The following is a 23,134-nucleotide window of genomic DNA, read 5'->3' on the forward strand; positions in this document are numbered from 1 at the left end:
GCCCCCCCACCGCACAGCCCCCCCACCGCACAGCCCCCCCACCGCACAGCCCCCCCACCGCACAGCCCCCCCACCGCACAGCCCCCCACCGCACAGCCCCCCACCGCACAGCCCCCCCCACCGCACAGCCCCCCCACCGCACAGCCCCCCCACCGCACAGCCCCCCAACCGCACAGCCCCCCAACCGCACAGCACCCCCACCGCACAGCCCCCCCACCGCACAGCCCCCCCACCGCACAGCCCCCCCACCGCACAGCCCCCCCACCGCACAGCACCCCCACCGCACAGCACCCCACCGCACAGCCCCCCCACCGCACAGCCCCCCCACCGCACAGCACCCCCACCGCACAGCACCCCCACCGCACAGCACCCCCACCGCACAGCACCCCCACCGCACAGCACCCCCACCGCACTGCCCCCCCACCGCAGAGCCCCCCACCGCACAGCCCCCCACCGCACAGCCCCCCACCGCGCAGCAACCCCACCGCACAGCACCCCCAACGCACAGCCCCCCCACCGCACTGCCCCCCCACCACAGAGCCCCCCCACCGCACAGCACCCCCAACGCACAGCCCCCCCACCGCACAGCCCCCCCACCACAGAGCCCCCCACCGCACAGCCCCCCCACCGCACAGCCCCCCACCGCACAGCCCCCCCACCGCACAGCCCCCCGACCTCACAGCCCCCCCACCGCACAGCCCCCCCCACCGCACAGCCCCCCCACCGCACAGCCCCCCCACCCTCACCACACAGCCCCCCCACCGCACAGCCCCCCCACCGCACAGCCCCCCCACCGCACAGCCCCCCCACCGCACAGCACCCCCACCGCACAGCAACCCCACCGCACAGCCCCCCCCACCGCACAGCCCCCCCACCGCACAGCACCCCCACCGCACAGCCCCCCCACCGCACAGCCCCCCCACCACACAGCCCCCCACCGCACAGCCCCCCACCGCACAGCACCCCACCGCACAGCACCCCCACCGCACAGCCCCCCCACCGCACAGCCCCCCCACCGCACAGCCCCCCCACCGCACAGCCCCCCCACCGCACAGCGCCCCCACCGCACAGCCCCCCCACCGCACAGCCCCCCCACCGCACAGCCCCCCCACCACACAGCCCCCCACCACACAGCCCCCCCCCCACCGCACAGCACCCCCACCGCACAGCCCCCCCACCGCACAGCCCCCCACCGCACAGCCCCCCGACCTCACAGCCCCCCCACCGCACAGCCCCCCCACCGCACAGCCCCCCCACCGCACAGCCCCCCGACCTCACAGCCCCCCCACCGCACAGCCCCCCCACCGCACAGCCCCCCCCACCGCACAGCCCCCCCACCGCACAGCCCCCCCACCGCACAGCCCCCCACCGCACAGCCCCCCCACCGCACAGCCCCCCCACCGCACAGCCCCCCCCACCGCACAGCCCCCCCACCGCACAGCCCCCCCACCGCACAGCCCCCCCACCGCACAGCCCCCCCACCGCACAGCCCCCCCACCGCACAGCCCCCCCACCGCACAGCCCCCCCACCGCACAGCCCCCCCACCGCACAGCCCCCCCACCGCACAGCCCCCCCACCGCACAGCCCCCCCACCGCACAGCCCCCCCACCGCACAGCCCCCCCACCGCACAGCCCCCCCACCGCACAGCCCCCCCACCGCACAGCCCCCCCACCGCACAGCACCCCCAACGCACAGCCCCCCCACCGCACTGCCCCCCCACCGCAGAGCCCCCCCACCGCACAGGCACCCCCCACCGCACAGCACCCCCACCGCACAGCCCCCCACCGCACAGCCCCCCCACCGCACAGCCCCCCCACCGCACAGCCCCCCACCGCACAGCCCCCCGACCTCACAGCCCCCCCACCGCACAGCCCCCCCACCGCACAGCCCCCCCACCGCACAGCCCCCCCCACCCTCACCACACAGCCCCCCCACCGCACAGCCCCCCCACCGCACAGCCCCCCCACCGCACAGCCCCCCCACCGCACAGCCCCCCACCGCACAGCCCCCCCACCGCACAGCAACCCCACCGCACAGCCCCCCCCACCGCACAGCCCCCCCACCGCACAGCCCCCCCACCGCACAGCACCCCCACCGCACAGCCCCCCCACCGCACAGCCCCCCCCCACCGCACAGCCCCCCCCACCGCACAGCCCCCCCACCGCACAGCCCCCCCACCGCACAGCCCCCCCACCGCACAGCCCCCCCACCGCACAGCCCCCCCACCGCACAGCCCCCCCACCGCACAGCGCCCCCACCGCACAGCCCCCACACCACACAGCCCCCCACCACACAGCCCCCCCCCCACCGCACAGCACCCCCACCGCACAGCCCCCCCACCCGCACAGCCCCCCCACCGCACAGCCCCCCGACCTCACAGCCCCCCCACCGCACAGCCCCCCCCACCGCACAGCACCCCCACCGCACAGCCCCCCGCCCCCCATAGCACCCCCACCGCACAGCCCCCCACCGCACAGCCCCCCCACCGCACAGCCCCCCCCACCGCACAGCTCCCCCACCGCACAGCCCCCCCACCGCACAGCACCCCCACCGCACAGCCCCCCCCACCGCACAGCCCCCCCACCGCACAGCCCCCCCCACCGCACAGCCCCCCCCACCGCACAGCCCCCCACCGCACAGACCCCCACCGCACAGCACCCCCACCGCACAGCCCCCCCACCTCACAGCCCCCCCACCGCAGAGCACCCCCGCCCCCCATAGCACCCCCACTGCACAGCACCCCCACTGCACAGCCCCCCCCACTGCACAGCCCCCCCCACCGCACAGCCCCCCCACCACACAGACCCCCACCGCACAGCACCCCCACCGCACAGCCCCCCCACCGCACAGCACCCCCGCCCCCCATAGCACCCCCACCGCACAGCCCCCCCACCGCACAGCCCCCCCACCGCACAGCCCCCCCACCGCACAGCCCCCCCACCGCACAGCCCCCCCACCACACAGCCCCCCACCGCACAGCACCCCCACCACACAGCCCCCCCACCGCACAGCCCCCCCACCGGCACAGCCCCCCCACCGCACAGCACCCCACCGCACAGCCCCCTCAACACACAGCCCCCCACCACACAGCACCCCCACCGCACAGCCCCCCCACCCCCACCGCACAGCACCCCCACCGCACAGCCCCCCCCACCGCACAGCCCCCCCACCGCACAGCACCCCCACCGCACAGCCCCCCCACCGCACAGCCCCCCCCACCGCACAGCCCCCCCCACCGCACAGCCCCCCCACTGCACAGCACCCCCACCACACAGCACCCCCACCCCCACCACACAGCCCCCCCACCACACAGCACCCCCACCGCACAGCCCCCCCCCACCGCACAGCCCCCCCACCACACAGCACCCCCACCCCCACCGCACAGCACCCCCACCGCACAGCACCCCCACCGCACAGCACCCTCACCCTCACCACACAGCACCCCCACCCCCACCGCACAGCCCCCCCACCACACAGCCCCCCCACCACACAGCCCCCCCACCGCACAGCACCCCCACCGCACAGCACCCCCACCCTCACCACACAGCACCCCCACCGCACAGCCCCCCCACCGCACAGCCCCCCCACCGCACAGCCCCCCACCGCACAGCCCCCCCACCGCACAGCCCCCCCACCGCACAGCCCCCCACCGCACAGCCCCCCACCGCACAGCCCCCCACCGCACAGCCCCCCCACCGCACTGCCCCCCACCGCACAGCACCCCCACCGCACAGCACCCCCACCGCACAGCACCCCCACCGCACCCCCACCCCCACCGCACAGCCCCCCCCACCGCACAGCCCCCCCACCGCACAGCACCCCCACCGCACAGCACCCCCACCCCCACCGCACAGCCCCCCCACCGCACAGCCCCCCCACCGCACAGCACCCCCACCGCACCCCCCACCCCCACCGCACAGCCCCCCCACCGCACAGCCCCCCCCACCGCAAAGCCCCCCCACCGCACACCCCCCCCACCGCAAAGCCCCCCCACCGCACAGCCCCCCCACCGCACAGCCCCCCCATCGCACAGCCCCCCCACCGCACAGCCCCCCCACCGCACAGCCCCCCCACCACACAGCACCCCCACCCCCACCGCACAGCACCCCCACCCCCACCGCACAGCCCCCCCCCCCGCACAGCACCCCCACCGCACAGCCCCCCACCGCACAGCCCCCCCACCGCACAGCCCCCCCACCGCACAGCCCCCCCACCGCACAGCCCCCCCACCGCACAGCCCCCCACCGCACAGCCCCCCCACCACACAGACCCCCACCGCACAGCCCCCCCACCACACAGCCCCCCAACCACACAGACCCCCACCACACAGATCCCCACCGCACAGCCCCCCCACCACACAGACCCCCACCACACAGACCCCCACCACACAGACCCCCACTGCACAGCACCCCCACCACACAGCACCCCCACCCCCACCGCTCAGCCCCCCCACCACAGAGCACCCCCACCACACAGCCCCCCACCCCACCGCACAGCCCCCCCACCCCCACCGCACAGCCCCCCCACCCCCACCGCACAGCCCCCCCACCGCACAGCCCCCCCACCACACAGACCCCACCGCACAGCCCCCCACCACACAGCACCCCCACCCCCACCGCACAGCCCCCCACCACACAGCACCCCCACCACACAGCCCCCCCACCGCACAGCCCCCCACACCCACCGCACAGCCCCCCCACCCCCACCGCACAGCCCCCCACCGCACAGCCCCCCCACCCCCACCGCACAGCCCCCCCACCCCACCGCACAGCCCCCCACCCCCACCGCACAGCCCCCCCACCCCCACCGCACAGCCCCCCCACCCCCACCGCACAGCCCCCCCACCCCCACCGCACAGCCCCCCCACCCCCACCGCACAGCCCCCCCACCACACAGCACCCCCAACCGCACAGCCCCCCACCCCCACCGCACAGCCCCCCCACCCCCACCGCACAGCCCCCCACCGCACAGCCCCCCCACCGCACAGCCCCCCCACCGCACAGCCCCCCACCGCACAGCCCCCCCACCCCACTGCCCCTCCACCCCCACCGCACAGCCCCCCCACCGCACAGCCTCCCCACCACACAGGACCCCCACCACACAGCCCCCCCACCGCACAGCCCCCCCACCACACAGCCCCCCGACCGCACAGCCCCCCCACCGCACAGCCCCCCCACCCTCACCACACAGCCCCCCACCGCACAGCCCCCCCACCACACAGCCCCTCCACCCCCACCACACAGCACCCCCACCACACAGCCCCCCCACCCCCACTGCACAGCCCCCCCACCGCACAGCCCCCCCACCACACAGCCCCCCCACCGCACAGCACCCGCACCGCGCAGCCGCCCCACCCCTACCACACAGCACCCCCACCACACAGCCCCCCCACCCCCACCGCACAGCCCCCCACCGCACAGCCCGCCCACCACACAGCCCCCCCACCACACAGCACCCCCACTGCACAGCCCCCCCCACTGCACAGACCCCCCACCGCCACAGCCCCCCCACCACACAGACCCCCACCGCACAGCACCCCCACCGCACAGCCCCCCCACCTCACAGCCCCCCCACCGCACAGCACCCCCGCCCCCCATAGCACCCCCACTGCACAGCCCCCCCACCGCACAGCCCCCCCACCGCACAGCCCCCCCACCGCACAGCCCCCCCACCACACAGCCCCCCCACCGCACAGCACCCCCACCACACAGCCCCCCCACCGCACAGCCCCCCCACCGCACAGCCCCCCCACCGCACAGCACCCCACCGCACAGCCCCCTCAACACACAGCACCCCACCGCACAGCCCCCCCACCCCCACCGCACAGCACCCCCACCGCACAGCCCCCCCACCGCACAGCCCCCCCACCGCACAGCACCCCCACCGCACAGCCCCCCCACCGCACAGCCCCCCCACCGCACAGCCCCCCCACCGCACAGCCCCCCCACCGCACAGCCCCCCACCGCACAGCACCCCCACCGCACAGCCCCCCCCACCGCACAGCCCCCCCCACCGCACAGCCCCCCCACTGCACAGCACCCCCACCACACAGCACCCCCACCCCCACCACACAGCACCCCCACCACACAGCACCCCCACCACACAGCCCCCCCACCGCACAGCCCCCCCCCACCGCACAGCCCCCCCACCACACAGCACCCCCACCCCCACCACACAGCCCGCCCACCGCACAGCACCCCCACCCCCACCGCACCAGCACCCCCACCGCACAGCACCCCCACCCTCACCACACAGCACCCCCACCCCCACCGCACAGCCCCCCCACCGCACAGCCCCCCCACCGCACAGCACCCCCACCGCACAGCACCCCCACCCTCACCACACAGCACCCCCCACCGCACAGCCCCCCCACCACACAGCCCCCCCACCGCACAGCCCCCCCACCGCACAGCCCCCCCACCGCACAGCCCCCCCACCGCACAGCACCCCCACCGCACCCCCACCCCCACCGCACAGTCCCCCCACCGCACAGCCCCCCACCGCACCCCCACCCCCACCGCACAGCCCCCCCACCGCACAGCCCCCCCACCGCAAAGCCCCCCCACCGCACACCCCCCCCACCGCAAAGCCCCCCCACCGCACAGCCCCCCCACCGCACAGCCCCCCCATCGCACAGCACCCCCACCGCACAGCCCCCCCACCACACAGCACCCCCACCCCCACCGCACAGCACCCCCACCCCCACCGCACAGCCCCCCCCACCGCACAGCACCCCCACCGCACAGCCCCCCCACCGCACAGCACCCCCACCGCACAGCCCCCCCACCACACAGCCCCCCCACCGCACAGCACCCCCACCGCACAGCCCCCCCACCGCACAACCCCCCCACCACACAGACCCCCACCGCACAGCCCCCCCACCACACAGCCCCCCAACCACACAGACCCCCAACCACACAGACCCCCACCACACAGATCCCCACCGCACAGCACCCCCACCCCCACCGCACAGCCCCCCCACCACACAGCACCCCCACCACACAGCCCCCCCACCCCCACCGCACAGCCCCCCCACCCCCACCGCACAGCCCCCCCACCGCACAGCCCCCCCACCGCACAGCCCCCCACCACACAGCACCCCCACCCCCACCGCACAGCCCCCCCACCACACAGCACCCCCACCACACAGCCCCCCCGCCGCACAGCCCCCCCACACCCACCGCACAGCCCCCCCACCCCCACCGCACAGCCCCCCCACCGCACAGCCCCCCCACCCCCACCGCACAGCCCCCCCACCCCCACCGCACAGCCCCCCCACCCCCACCGCACAGCCCCCCCACCCCCACCGCACAGCCCCCCCACCACACAGCACCCCAACCGCACAGCCCCCCCACCCCCACCGCACAGCCCCCCCACCCCCACCGCACAGCCCCCCCACCGCACAGCCCCCCCACCGCACAGCCCCCCCACCGCGCAGCCCCCCCACCGCACAGCCCCCCCACCCCACAGCCCCTCCACCCCCACCGCACAGCCCCCCCACCGCACAGCCCCCCCACCACACAGGACCCCCACCACACAGCCCCCCCACCGCACAGCCCCCCCACCACACAGCCCCCCGACCGCACAGCCCCCCCACCGCACAGCACCCCCACCGCACAGCCCCCCCACCGCACAGCCCCCCCACCGCACAGCCCCCCCACCGCACAGCCCCCCCACCGCACAGCCCCCCCACCCTCACCACACAGCCCCCCCACCGCACAGCCCCCCCACCACACAGCCCCTCCACCCCCACCACACAGCACCCCCACCACACAGCCCCCCCACCCCCACTGCACAGCCCCCCCACCGCACAGCCCCCCCACCGCACAGCACCCGCACCGCGCAGCCGCCCCACCCCCACCACACAGCACCCCCACCACACAGCCCCCCCACCCCCACCGCACAGCCCCCCCACCGCACAGCCCGCCCACCACACAGCCCCCCCACCACACAGCACCCCCACCGCACAGCCCCCCAACCGCACAGCCCCCCCACCGCACAGCCCCCCAACCGCACAGCCCCCCCACCACACAGCCCCCCCACCGCACAGCACCCCCACCACACAGCCCCCCCACCCCCACCACACAGCCCCCCCACCGCACAGCCCCCCCACCACACAGCCCCCCCACCGCACAGCCCCCCCACCACACAGCCCCCCCACCGCACAGCCCCCCCACCGCACAGCCCCCCCACCCTCACCACACAGCCCCCCCACCGCACAGCCCCCCCACCACACAGCCCCCCCACCCCCACTGCACAGCCCCCCCACCGCACAGCCCCCCCACCACACAGCCCCCCCACCGCACAGCCCCCCCACCGCGCAGCCGCCCCACCACACAGCCCCCCCACCGCACAGCACCCCCACCGAAAGTGAGATCCAGATCGCCACGTCTGCGAGAGTGAGATCCAGATCGCAAGGCCCAGCGAGAGTGAGATCCAGATCGCAACGTCTGCGAGAGTGAGATCCAGATCGCAACGTCTGCGAGAGTGAGATCCAGATCGCAACGCCCTACGAGAGTGAGATCCAGATCGCAGCGCCCAGCGAGAGTGAGATCCAGATCGCAACGCCTGCGAGAGTGAGATCCAGATCGCAACGCCCCGCGAGAGTGAGATCCAGATCGCAACGTCTGCTAGAGTGAGATCCAGATCGCAACGCCCAGCGAGAGTGAGATCCAGATCGCAACGCCCTACGAGAGTGAGATCCAGATCGCAGCGCCCAGCGAGAGTGAGATCCAGATCGCAACGCCTGCGAGAGTGAGGTCCAGATCGCAACGCCCCGCGAGAGTGAGATCCAGATCGCAAGGCCCAGCGAGAGTGAGATCCAGTTCGCAACGCCCCGCGAGAGTGAGATCCAGATCGCAAGGCCCAGCGAGAGTGAGATCCAGATCGCAGCGCCCAGCGAGAGTGAGATCCAGATCGCAACGCCCAGCGAGAGTGAGATCCAGATCGCAACGCCCTGCGAGAGTGAGATCCAGATCGCAACGTCCGCGAGAGTGAGATCCAGATCGCAACGTCTGCGAGAGTGAGATCCAGATCGCAAGGCCCAGCGAGAGTGAGATCCAGATCGCAACGTCTGAGAGAGTGAGGTCCAGATCGCAACGCCCAGCGAGAGTGAGATCCAGATCGCAACGCCCTACGAGAGTGAGATCCAGATCGCAGCGCCCAGCGAGAGTGAGATCCAGATCGCAACGCCTGCGAGAGTGAGGTCCAGATCGCAACGCCCAGCGAGAGTGAGATCCAGATCGCAGCGCCCAGCGAGAGTGAGATCCAGATCGCAACGCCCAGCGAGAGTGAGATCCAGATCGCAACGTCCGCGAGAGTGAGATCCAGACCGCAACGTCTGCGAGAGTGAGATCCAGATCGCAAGGCCCAGCGAGAGTGAGATCCAGATCGCAACGTCTGAGAGAGTGAGATCCAGATCGCAACGCCTGCCAGAGTGAGATACAGATCGCAACGCCCCGCAAGAGTGAGATCCAGTTCGCAACGCCTGCGAGAGTGAGGTCCAGATCGCAACGCCCAGCGAGAGTGAGATCCAGATCGCAACGCCCTACGAGAGTGAGATCCAGATCGCAGCGTCCAGCGAGAGTGAGATCCAGATCGCAACGCCTGCGAGAGTGAGGTCCAGATCGCAACGCCCAGCGAGAGTGAGATCCAGATCGCAGCGCCCAGCGAGAGTGAGATCCAGATCGCAACGCCCAGCGAGAGTGAGATCCAGATCGCAACGCCCTGCGAGAGTGAGATCCAGATCGCAACACCTGCGAGAGTGAGATCCAGATCGCATCGCCTGCGAGAGTGAGCTCCAGATCGCAACGCCTGCAAGAGTGAGATCCAGATCACAACGTCTGCGAGAGTGAGATCCAGATCGCAAGGCCCAGCGAGAGTGAGATCCAGATCGCAACGTCTGAGAGAGTGAGATCCAGATCGCAACGCCTGCCAGAGTGAGATACAGATCGCAACGCCCCGCAAGAGTGAGATCCAGTTCGCAACGCCTGCGAGAGTGAGGTCCAGATCGCAACGCCCTACGAGAGTGAGATCCAGATCGCAACGCCTGCGAGAGTGAGGTCCAGATCGCAACGCCCAGCGAGAGTGAGATCCAGATCGCAGCGCCCAGCGAGAGTGAGATCCAGATCGCAACGCCCAGCGAGAGTGAGATCCAGATCGCAACGCCCTGCGAGAGTGAGATCCAGATCGCAACACCTGCGAGAGTGAGATCCAGATCGCATCGCCTGCGAGAGTGAGATCCAGATCACAATGCCCTGCGAGAGAGAGATCCAGATCGCAACGCCTGCGAGAGTGAGCTCCAGATCGCAACGCCTGCGAGAGTGAGATCCAGATCACAATGCCCTGCGAGAGAGAGATCCAGATCGCAACGCCTGCGAGAGTGAGATCCAGATCGCAACGCCCTACGAGAGTGAGATCCAGATCGCAGCGCCCAGCGAGAGTGAGATCCAGATCGCAACGTCTGCGAGAGTGAGATCCAGATCGCAACGCCTGCGAGAGTGAGATCCAGATCGCAACGCCCTACGAGAGTGAGATCCAGATCGCAACGTCTGCGAGAGTGAGATCCAGATCACAACGCCTGAGAGAGTGAGATCCAGATCGCAACGCCTGCGAGAGTGAGATCCAGATCGCAACGCCTGCGAGAGTGAGATCCAGATCACAATGCCCTGCGAGAGAGAGATCCAGATCGCAACGCCCTGCGAGAGTGAGATCCTGATCGCAACGCCCAGCGAGTGTGAGATCCAGATCGCAGCGCCCAGCGAGTGTGAGATCCAGATCGCAACGCCTGCGAGAGTGAGATCCAGATCGCAACGCCTGAGAGAGTGAGATCCAGATCGCAACGCCCCGCGAGAGTAAGATCCAGATCGCAACGTCTGCGAGAGTGAGATCCAGATCGCAACGCCCTGCGGGAGTGAGGTCCAGATCGCAACGTCTGCGAGAGCGAGATCCAGATCGCAACGCCCAGCGAGAGTGAGATCCAGATCGCAACGTCCGCGAGAGTGAGATCCAGATCGCAACGCCCTCCGAGAGTGAGATCCAGTTCGCAACGTCTGCGAGATTGAGATCCAGATCGCAACGTCTGCGAGAGTGAGATCCAGATCGCAACGTCTGCGAGAGTGAGATCCAGTTCGCAACATCTGCGAGAGTGAGATCCAGATCGCAACGCCTACGAGAGTGAGATACAGATCGCAACGTGTGCGAGAGTGAGATCCAGTTCGCAACATCTGCGAGAGTGAGGTCCAGATCGCAACGCCTACGAGAGTGAGATACAGATCGCAACGTCTGCGAGAGTGAGATCCAGTTCGCAACATCTGCGAGAGTGAGGTCCAGATCGCAACGCCCAGCGAGAGTGAGATCGAGATCGCAACGTCTGCGAGAGTGAGATCCAGATCGCAACGTCTGCGAGAGTGAGATACAGATCGCAACGTCTGCGAGAGTGAGATCCAGTTCGCAACATCTGCGAGAGCGAGATCCAGATCGCAACGCCCAGCGAGAGTGAGATCCAGATCGCAACGTCCGCGAGAGTGAGATCCAGATCGCAACGCCCTCCGAGAGTGAGATCCAGTTCGCAACGTCTGCGAGATTGAGATCCAGTTCGCAACGCCTACGAGAGTGAGATACAGTTCGCAACGTCTGCGAGAGTGAGATCCAGATCGCAACGCCCAGCGAGAGTGAGATCCAGATCGCAACGCCCTGCGAGAGTGAGATCCAGTTCGCAACGTCTGCTAGAGTGAGATCCAGATCGCAACGCCCAGCGAGAGTGAGATCCAGTTCGCAACGCCTGCGAGAGTGAGATACAGATCGCAACATCTGCGAGAGTGAGATCCAGTTCGCAACGTCTGCGAAAGTGAGATCCAGATCGCAACGCCCTGCGAGAGTGAGATCCAGTTCGCAACGCCTGCGAGAGTGAGATCCAGTTCGCAACGCCTGCGAGAGTGAGGTCCAGATCGCAACGTCTGCGAGAGTGAGATACAGATCGCAACGTCTGCGAGAGTGAGGTCCAGATCGCAACGTCTGCGAGAGTGTGATCCAGTTCGCAACTTCTGCGAGAGTGAGATCCAGTTCGCAACGCCTGCGAGAGTGAGATCCAGATCGCAACGCCCAGCGAGAGTGAGATCCAGATCGCAACGTCCGCAAGAGTGAGATCCAGATCGCAACGCCCTCCGAGAGTGAGATCCAGTTCGCAACGTCTGCGAGAGTGAGATCCAGTTCGCAACGTCTGCGAGAGTGAGACCCAGATCGCAACGTCTGCGAGAGTGAGATCCAGATCGCAACGTCCGCGAGAGTGAGATCCAGATCGCAACGTCTGCGAGAGTGAGATCCAGACCGCAACGCCCTGCGAGAATGAGATCCAGATCGCAACGCCCAGCGAGAGTGCTCCAGATCGCAACGCCCAGCGAGAGTGAGATCCAGATCGCAACGTCCGCGAGTGTGAGATCCAGTTCGCAACGTCCGCGAGAGTGAGATCCAGATCGCAACGTCTGCGAGAGTGAGATCCAGATCGCAACGTCTGCGAGAGTGAGGTCCAGATCGCAACGCCCCGCGAGAGTGAGATCCAGTTCGCAACGCCTGCGAGAGTGAGATCCAGATCGCAACGCCTGCGAGAGTGAGATCCAGATCGCAACGCCCTGCGAGAGTGAGATCCAGATCGCAACGCCCTGCGAGAGTGAGGTCCAGATCGCAAAGTCTGCGAGAGTGAGATCCAGATCGCAACGCCCTGCGAGAGTGAGATCCAGATCGCAACGCCCTGCGAGAGTGAGATCCAGATCGCAACGCCCTGCGAGAGTGAGGTCCAGATCGCAACGTCTGCGAGAGTGAGATCCAGATCGCAACGTCTGCGAGAGTGAGATCCAGATCGCAACGCCCTGCGAGAGTGAGGTCCAGATCGCAACGTCTGCGAGAGTGAGATCCAGATCGCAACGCCCCGCGAGAGTGAGATCCAGATCGCAACGTCCGCGAGAGTGAGATCCAGATCACAACGCCCTCCGAGAGTGAGATCCAGATCGCAACGTCTGCGAGAGTGAGATCCAGTTCGCAACATCTGCGAGAGTGAGATCCAGATCGCAACGCCCTCCGAGAGTGAGATCCAGATCGCAACGCCTGCGAGAGTGAGATCCAGTTCGCAACGCCTACGAGAGTGAGATACAGATCGCAACGTCTGCGAGAGTGAGATCCAGTTCGCAACATCTGCGAGAGTGAGATCCAGATCGCAACGCCCAGCGAGAGTGAGATCCAGATCGCAACATCCGCGAGAGTGAGATCCAGATCGCAACGCCCTCCGAGAGTGAGATCCAGATCGCAACGCCCTGCGAGAGTGAGATCCAGTTCGCAACGTCTGCTAGATTGAGATCCAGATCGCAACGTCTGCAAGAGTGAGATGCAGTTCGCAACGCCTGCGAGAGTGAGATACAGATCGCAACATCTGCGAGAGTGAGATCCAGTTCGCAACGTCTGCGAAAGTGAGATCCAGATCGCAACGCCCCGCGAGAGTGAGATCCAGATCGCAACGCCTGCGAGAGTGAGGTCCAGATCGCAACGTCTGCGAGAGTGAGATCCAGATCGCAACGCCCAGCGAGAGTGAGATCCAGATCGCAACGTCCGCGAGAGTGAGATCCAGATCGCAACGCCCTCCGAGAGTGAGATCCAGTTCGCAACGTCTGCGAGAGTGAGACCCAGATCGCAACGTCTGCGAGAGTGAGATCCAGATCGCAACATCCGCGAGAGTGAGATCCAGATCGCAACGTCTGCGAGAGTGAGATCCAGACCGCAACGCCCAGCGAGAGTGAGATACAGATCGCAACGTCTGCGAGAGTGAGATCCAGTTCGCAACGTCTGAGAGAGTGAGATCCAGATCGCAACGTCTGCGAGAGTGAGATCCAGTTCGCAACGTCTGCGAGAGTGAGATCCAGTTCGCAACGTCTGAGAGAGTGAGATCCAGATCGCAACGTCTGCGAGAGTGAGATCCAGATCGCAATGCCCACGAGAGTGAGATCCAGTTCGCAATGCCTGCGAGAGTGAGATCCGGATCGCAACGTCTGCGAGAGTGAGATCCAGTTCGCAACGTCTGCGAGAGTGAGATACAGTTCGCAACGTCTGCGAGAGTGAGATCCAGATCGCAACGTCTGCGAGAGTGAGATCCAGATGGCAACGTCTGCGAGAGTGAGATACAGTTCGCAACGTCTGCGAGAGTGAGATCCAGATCGCAACATCTGCGAGAGTGAGATCCAGATGGCAACGTCTGCGAGAATGAGATCCAGATCGCAACGCCTGCGAGAGTGAGATCCAGTTCGCAACATCTGCGAGAGTGAGATCCAGATCGCAACGCCTGCGAGAGTGAGATCCAGATCGCAACGCCCAGCGAGAGTGAGATCCAGTTCGCAACGCCTGCGAGAGTGAGATCCAGATCGCAACGCCCCGCGAGAGTGAGATCCAGATCGCAACGTCTGCGAGAGTGAGATCCAGATCGCAACGCCCTGCGAGAGTGAGGTCCAGATCGCAACGTCTGCGAGAGCGAGATCCAGATCGCAACGCCCAGCGAGAGTGAGATCCAGATCGCAACGTCCGCGAGAGTGAGATCCAGATCGCAACGCCCTCCGAGAGTGAGATCCAGTTCGCAACGTCTGCGAGATTGAGATCCAGATCGCAACGTCTGCGAGAGTGAGATCCAGATCGCAACGTCTGCGAGAGTGAGATCCAGTTCGCAACATCTGCGAGAGTGAGATCCAGATCGCAACGCCTACGAGAGTGAGATACAGATCGCAACGTCTGCGAGAGTGAGATCCAGTTCGCAACATCTGCGAGAGTGAGGTCCAGATCGCAACGCCTACGAGAGTGAGATACAGATCGCAACGTCTGCGAGAGTGAGATCCAGTACGCAACATCTGCGAGAGTGAGGTCCAGATCGCAACGCCCAGCGAGAGTGAGATCCAGTTCGCAACGTCTGCTAGAGTGAGATCCAGATCGCAACGCCCAGCGAGAGTGAGATCCAGTTCGCAACGCCTGCGAGAGTGAGATACAGATCGCAACATCTGCGAGAGTGAGATCCAGTTCGCAACGTCTGCGAAAGTGAGATCCAGATCGCAACGCCCTGCGAGAGTGAGATCCAGTTCGCAACGCCTGCGAGAGTGAGATCCAGTTCGCAACGCCTGCGAGAGTGAGGTCCAGATCGCAACGTCTGCGAGAGTGAGATACAGATCGCAACGTCTGCGAGAGTGAGGTCCAGATCGCAACGTCTGCGAGAGTGTGATCCAGTTCGCAACTTCTGCGAGAGTGAGATCCAGTTCGCAACGCCTGCGAGAGTGAGATCCAGATCGCAACGCCCAGCGAGAGTGAGATCCAGATCGCAATGTCCGCAAGAGTGAGATCCAGATCGCAACGCCCTCCGAGAGTGAGATCCAGTTCGCAACGTCTGCGAGAGTGAGATCCAGTTTGCAACGTCTGCGAGAGTGAGACCCAGATCGCAACGTCTGCGAGAGTGAGATCCAGATCGCAACGTCCGCGAGAGTGAGATCCAGATCGCAACGTCTGCGAGAGTGAGATCCAGACCGCAACGCCCTGCGAGAATGAGATCCAGATCGCAACGCCCAGCGAGAGTGCTCCAGATCGCAACGCCCAGCGAGAGTGAGATCCAGATCGCAACGTCCGCGAGTGTGAGATCCAGTTCGCAACGTCCGCGAGAGTGAGATCCAGATCGCAACGTCTGCGAGAGTGAGATCCAGATCGCAACGTCTGCGAGAGTGAGGTCCAGATCGCAACGCCCCGCGAGAGTGAGATCCAGTTCGCAACGCCTGCGAGAGTGAGATCCAGATCGCAACGTCTGCGAGAGTGAGATCCAGATCGCAATGCCCACGAGAGTGAGATCCAGTTCGCAATGCCTGCGAGAGTGAGATCCGGATCGCAACGTCTGCGAGAGTGAGATCCAGATCTCAACGTCTGCGAGAGTGAGATCCAGATCGCAATGCCTGCGAGAGTGAGTTCCAGATCGCAACGCCCTGCGAGAGTGAGATCCAGATCGCAACGCCCTGTGAGAGTGAGATCCTGATCGCAACGTCTGCGAGAGTGAGATCCAGTTCGCAACGCCCAGTGAGAGTGAGATACAGATCGCAACGTCTGCGAGAGTGAGATCCAGATCGCAATGCCTGCGAGAGTGAGTTCCAGATCGCAACGCCCTGCGAGAGTGAGATCCAGATCGCAACGCCTGCGAGAGTGAGATCCAGATCGCAGCGCCCAGCGAGAGTGAGATCCAGATCTCAACACCTGCGAGAGTGAGATCCAGATCGCATCGCCTGCGAGAGTGAGATCCAGATCGCAACGCCTGCGAGAGTGAGATCCAGATCGCAACGCCTGCGAGAGTGAGATCCAGATCGCAACGTCTGCGAGAGTGAGATCCAGATCGCAACGCCCTGCGAGAGTGAGATCCAGATCGCAACGCCCTGCGAGAGTGAGGTCCAGATCGCAACGTCTGCGAGAGTGAGATCCAGATCGCAACGCCCTGCGAGAGTGAGATCCAGATCGCAACGCCCTGCGAGAGTGAGATCCAGATCGCAACGCCCTGCGAGAGTGAGGTCCAGATCGCAACGTCTGCGAGAGTGAGATCCAGATCGCAACGTCTGCGAGAGTGAGATCCAGATCGCAACGCCCTGCGAGAGTGAGGTCCAGATCGCAACGTCTGCGAGAGTGAGATCCAGATCGCAACGCCCCGCGAGAGTGAGATCCAGATCGCAACATCCGCGAGAGTGAGATCCAGATCACAACGCCCTCCGAGTGTGAGATCCAGTTCGCAACGTCTGCGAGAGTGAGATCCAGATCGCAACGTCTGCGAGAGTGAGATCCAGTTCGCAACATCTGCGAGAGTGAGATCCAGATCGCAACGCCCTCCGAGAGTGAGATCCAGATCGCAACGCCTGCGAGAGTGAGATCCAGTTCGCAACGCCTACGTGAGTGAGATACAGATCGCAACGTCTGCGAGAGTGAGATCCAGTTCGCAACATCTGCGAGAGTGAGATCCAGATCGCAACATCCGCGAGAGTGAGATCTAGATCGCAACGCCCTCCGAGAGTGAGATCCAGATCGCAACGCCCTGCGAGAGTGAGATCCAGTTCGCAACGTCTGCAAGAGTGAGATCCAGTTCGCAACGCCTGCGAGAGTGAGATACAGATCGCAACATCTGCGAGAGTGAGATCCAGTTCGCAACGTCTGCGAAAGTGAGATCCAGATCGCAACGCCCCGCGAGAGTGAGATCCAGATCGCAACGCCCAGCGAGAGTGAGATCCAGATCGCAACGTCCGCGAGAGTGAGATCCAGATCGCAACGCCCTCCGAGAGTGAGATCCAGTTCGCAACGTCTGCGAGAGTGAGATCCAGTTCGCAACGTCTGCGAGAGTGAGACCCAGATCGCAACGTCTGCGAGAGTGAGATCCAGATCGCAACATCCGCGAGAGTGAGATCCAGATCGCAACGTCTGCGAGAGTGAGATCCAGACCGCAACGCCCAGCGAGAGTGAGATACAGATCGCAACGTCTGCGAGAGTGAGATCCAGTTCGCAACGTCTGAGAGAGTGAGATCCAGATCGCAACGTCTGCGAGAGTGAGATCCAGTTCGCAACGTCTGCGAGAGTGAGATCCAGTTCGCAACGTCTGAGAGAGTGAGATCCAGATCGCAACGTCTGCGAGAGTGAGATCCAGATCGCAATGCTCACGAGAGTGAGATCCAGTTCGCAATGCCTGCGAGAGTGAGATCCGGATCGCAACGTCTGCGAGAGTGAGATCCAGTTCGCAACGTCTGCGAGAGTGAGGTCCAGATCGCAACGTCTGCGAGAGTGAGATCCAGTTCGCAACGACTGCGAGAGTGAGATACAGTTCGCAACGTCTGCGAGAGTGAGATCCAGATCGCAACGTCTGCGAGAGTGAGATCCAGATGGCAACGTCTGCGAGAGTGAGATACAGTTCGCAACGTCTGCGAGAGTGAGATCCAGATCGCAACGTCTGCGAGAGTGAGATCCAGATGGCAACGTCTGCGAGAATGAGATCCAGATCGCAACGCCTGCGAGAGTGAGATCCAGTTCGCAACATCTGCGAGAGTGAGATCCAGATCGCAACGCCTGCGAGAGTGAGATCCAGATCGCAACGCCCAGCGAGAGTGAGATCCAGTTCGCAACGCCTGCGAGAGTGAGATCCAGATCGCAACGTCTGCGAGAGTGAGATCCAGTTCGCAACGTCTGCGAGAGTGAGATCCAGATCGCAACGCCTGCGAGAGTGAGGTCCAGATCGCAACGCCCTGCGAGAGTGAGGTCCAGATCGCAACGCCCTGCGAGAGTGAGATCCAGATCGCAACGTCCGCGAGAGTGAGATCCAGATCGCAACGTCCGCGAGAGTGAGATCCAGTTCGCAACGCCCTGCGAGAGTGAGATACAGATCGCAACGCCCTGCGAGAGTGAGATCCAGTTCGCAACGTCTGCGAGAGTGAGATCCAGATCGCAACGCCTGCGAGAGTGAGATCCAGTTCGCAACATCTGCGAGAGTGAGATCCAGATCGCAACGCCCAGCGAGAGTGAGATCCAGATCGCAACGCCCTGCGAGAGTGAGGTCCAGATCGCAACCTCTGCGAGAGTGAGATCCAGTTCGCAACGCCTGCGAGAGTGAGATCCAGTTCGCAACGTCTGCGAAAGTGAGATCCAGATCGCAACGCCCCGCGAGAGTGAGATACAGATCGCAACATCTGCGAGAGTGAGATCCAGTTCGCAACGTCTGCGAAAGTGAGATCCAGATCGCAACGCCCCGCGAGAGTGAGATCCAGTTCGCAACTTCTGCGAGAGTGAGATCCAGTTCGCAACGCCCTGCGAGAGTGAGATCCAGATCGCAACGTCTGCGAGAGTGAGATCCAGTTCGCAACGTCTGCGAGAGTGAGGTCCAGATCGCAACGTCTGCGAGAGTGAGATCCAGTTCGCAACGCCCTGCGATAGTGAGATCCAGATCGCATCGCCTGCGAGAGTGAGATCCAGATCGCAACGCCTGCGAGAGTGAGATCCAGATCGCAACGCCTGCGAGAGTGAGATCCAGATCGCAACGTCTGCGAGAGTGAGATCCAGATCGCAACGCCCTGCGAGAGTGAGATCCAGATCGCAACGCCCTGCGAGAGTGAGATCCAGATCGCAACGCCCTGCGAGAGTGAGATCCAGATCGCAACGCCCTGCGAGAGTGAGATCCAGATCGCAACGCCCTGCGAGAGTGAGGTCCAGATCGCAACGTCTTCGAGAGTGAGATCCAGATCGCAACGTCTGCGAGAGTGAGATCCAGATCGCAACGTCTGCGAGAGTGAGGTCCAGATCGCAACGCCCTGCGAGAGTGAGGTCCAGATCGCAACGTCTGCGAGAGTGAGAGCAGATCGCAACGCCCCGCGAGAGTGAGATCCAGATCGCAACGTCCGCGAGAGTGAGATCCAGATCGCAATGCCCTGCGAGAGTGAGATCCAGATCGCAACGCCCTGCGAGAGTGAGGTCCAGATCGCAACGTCTGCGAGAGTGAGATCCAGATCGCAACGCCCTGCGAGAGTGAGATCCAGATCGCAACGCCCTGCGAGAGTGAGATCCAGATCGCAACGCCCTGCGAGAGTGAGGTCCAGATCGCAACGTCTGCGAGAGTGAGATCCAGATCGCAACGTCTGCGAGAGTGAGATCCAGATCGCAACGCCCTGCGAGAGTGAGGTCCAGATCGCAACGTCTGCGAGAGTGAGATCCAGATCGCAACGCCCCGCGAGAGTGAGATCCAGATCGCAACGCCCCGCGAGAGTGAGATCCAGATCGCAACGTCCGCGAGAGTGAGATCCAGATCACAACGCCCTCCGAGAGTGAGATCCAGTTCGCAACGTCTGCGAGAGTGAGATCCAGATCACAACGTCTGCGAGAGTGAGATCCAGTTCGCAACATCTGCGAGAGTGAGATCCAGTTCGCAACGCCTACGAGAGTGAGATCCAGATCGCAACGTCTGCGAGAGTGAGACCCAGATCGCAACGTCTGCGAGAGTGAGATCCAGATCGCAACGCCCAGCGAGAGTGAGATCCAGATCGCAACATCCGCGAGAGTGAGATCCAGATCGCAACGCCCTCCGAGAGTGAGATCCAGATCGCAACGCCCTGCGAGAGTGAGATCCAGTTCGCAACGTCTGCTAGAGTGAGATCCAGATCGCAACGTCTGCAAGAGTGAGATCCAGTTCGCAACGCCTGCGAGAGTGAGATACAGATCGCAACATCTGCGAGAGTGAGATCCAGTTCGCAACGTCTGCGAAAGTGAGATCCAGATCGCAACGCCCCGCGAGAGTGAGATCCAGATCGCAACGCCTGCGAGAGTGAGGTCCAGATCGCAACGTCTGCGAGAGTGAGGTCCAGATCGCAACGCCCAGCGAGAGTGAGATCCAGATCGCAACGTCCGCGAGAGTGAGATCCAGATCGCAACGCCCTCCGAGAGTGAGATCCAGTTCGCAACGTCTGCGAGAGTGAGATCCAGTTCGCAACGTCTGCGAGAGTGAGACCCAGATCGCAACGTCTGCGAGAGTGAGATCCAGATCGCAACATCCGCGAGAGTGAGGTCCAGATCGCAACGTCTGCGAGAGTGAGATCCAGACCGCAACGCCCAGCGAGAGTGAGATACAGATCGCAACGTCTGCGAGAGTGAGATCCAGTTCGCAACGTCTGAGAGAGTGAGATCCAGATCGCAACGTCTGCGAGAGTGAGATCCAGTTCGCAACGTCTGAGAGAGTGAGATCCAGATCGCAACGTCTGCGAGAGTGAGATCCAGATCGCAATGCCCACGAGAGTGAGATCCAGTTCGCAATGCCTGCGAGAGTGAGATCCAGTTCGCAATGCCTGCGAGAGTGAGATCCGGATCGCAACGTCTGCGAGAGTGAGATCCAGTTCGCAACGTCTGCGAGAGTGAGGTCCAGATCGCAACGTCTGCGAGAGTGAGATCCAGATGGCAACGTCTGCGAGAGTGAGATACAGTTCGCAACGTCTGCGAGAGTGAGATCCAGATCGCAACGTCTGCGAGAGTGAGATCCAGATGGCAACGTCTGCGAGAATGAGATCCAGATCGCAACGCCTGCGAGAGTGAGATCCAGTTCGCAACATCTGCGAGAGTGAGATCCAGATCGCAACGCCTGCGAGAGTGAGATCCAGATCGCAACGCCCAGCGAGAGTGAGATCCAGTTCGCAACGCCTGCGAGAGTGAGATCCAGATCGCAACGTCTGCGAGAGTGAGATCCAGTTCGCAACGTCTGCGAGAGTGAGATCCAGATCGCAACGCCTGCGAGAGTGAGGTCCAGATCGCAACGCCCTGCGAGAGTGAGATCCAGATCGCAACGTCCGCGAGAGTGAGATCCAGATCGCAACGTCCGCGAGAGTGAGATCCAGTTCGCAACGCCCTGCGAGAGTGAGATCCAGTTCGCAACGTCTGCGAGAGTGAGATCCAGATCGCAACGCCTGCGAGAGTGAGATCCAGTTCGCAACGTCTGCGAGAGTGAGATCCAGATCGCAACGCCCAGCGAGAGTGAGATCCAGACCGCAACGTCCGCGAGAGTGAGATCCAGATCGCAACGCCCTGCGAGAGTGAGGTCCAGATCGCAACCTCTGCGAGAGTGAGATCCAGTTCGCAACGTCTGCGAAAGTGAGATCCAGATCGCAACGCCCCGCGAGAGTGAGATCCAGATCGCAACGCCTGCGAGAGTGAGGTCCAGATCGCAACGTCTGCGAGAGTGAGATCCAGATCGCAACGCCCAGCGAGAGTGAGATCCAGATCGCAACCTCTGCGAGAGTGAGATCCAGTTCGCAACGTCTGCGAAAGTGAGATCCAGATCGCAACGCCCCGCGAGAGTGAGATCCAGATCGCAACGCCTGCGAGAGTGAGGTCCAGATCGCAACGTCTGCGAGAGTGAGATCCAGATCGCAACGCCCAGCGAGAGTGAGATCCAGATCGCAACGTCCGCGAGAGTGAGATCCAGATCGCAACGCCCTCCGAGAGTGAGATCCAGTTCGCAACGTCTGCGAGAGTGAGACCCAGATCGCAACATCCGCGAGAGTGAGATCCAGATCGCAACATCCGCGAGAGTGAGATCCAGATCGCAACGTCTGCGAGAGTGAGATCCAGACCGCAACGCCCAGCGAGAGTGAGATACAGATCGCAACGTCTGCGAGAGTGAGATCCAGTTCGCAACGTCTGAGAGAGTGAGATCCAGATCGCAACGTCTGCGAGAGTGAGATCCAGTTCGCAACGTCTGCGAGAGTGAGATCCAGTTCGCAACGTCTGAGAGAGTGAGATCCAGATCGCAACGTCTGCGAGAGTGAGATCCAGATCGCAATGCCCACGAGAGTGAGATCCAGTTCGCAATGCCTGCGAGAGTGAGATCCGGATCGCAACGTCTGCGAGAGTGAGATCCAGTTCGCAACGTCTGCGAGAGTGAGGTCCAGATCGCAACGTCTGCGAGAGTGAGATCCAGTTTGCAACGTCTGCGAGAGTGAGATACAGTTCGCAACGTCTGCGAGAGTGAGATCCAGATCGCAACGTCTGCGAGAGTGAGATCCAGATGGCAACGTCTGCGAGAGTGAGATACAGTTCGCAACGTCTGCGAGAGTGAGATCCAGATCGCAACGTCTGCGAGAGTGAGATCCAGATGGCAACGTCTGCGAGAATGAGATACAGATCGCAACGTCTGCGAGAGTGAGATCCAGTTCGCAACGTCTGAGAGAGTGAGATCCAGATCGCAACGTCTGCGAGAGTGAGATCCAGTTCGCAACGTCTGCGAGAGTGAGATCCAGTTCGCAACGTCTGAGAGAGTGAGATCCAGATCGCAACGTCTGCGAGAGTGAGATCCAGATCGTAATGCCCACGAGAGTGAGATCCAGTTCGCAATGCCTGCGAGAGTGAGATCCGGATCGCAACGTCTGCGAGAGTGAGATCCAGTTCGCAACGTCTGCGAGAGTGAGGTCCAGATCGCAACGTCTGCGAGAGTGAGATCCAGTTCGCAACGTCTGCGAGAGTGAGATCCAGATCGCAACGTCTGCGAGAGTGAGATCCAGATGGCAACGTCTGCGAGAATGAGATCCAGATCGCAACGCCTGCGAGAGTGAGATCCAGTTCGTAACATC

The 23,134-nt window shown here is 64.6% G+C and overlaps 1 protein-coding gene across 2 annotated transcripts in view; it reads right to left on the reverse strand.

Annotated features, from left to right (window-relative positions):
- The window catches only part of agxt2 (alanine--glyoxylate aminotransferase 2), a 600,286-nt gene that overhangs the window by 163,311 nt on the left and 413,841 nt on the right, over nt 1–23,134 (reverse strand). The gene's annotated exons all lie outside the window — the stretch shown is intronic.

This window comes from Scyliorhinus torazame, chromosome 9, assembly GCF_047496885.1.
Source record: "Scyliorhinus torazame isolate Kashiwa2021f chromosome 9, sScyTor2.1, whole genome shotgun sequence".
Lineage (NCBI taxonomy): Eukaryota > Metazoa > Chordata > Chondrichthyes > Carcharhiniformes > Scyliorhinidae > Scyliorhinus > Scyliorhinus torazame.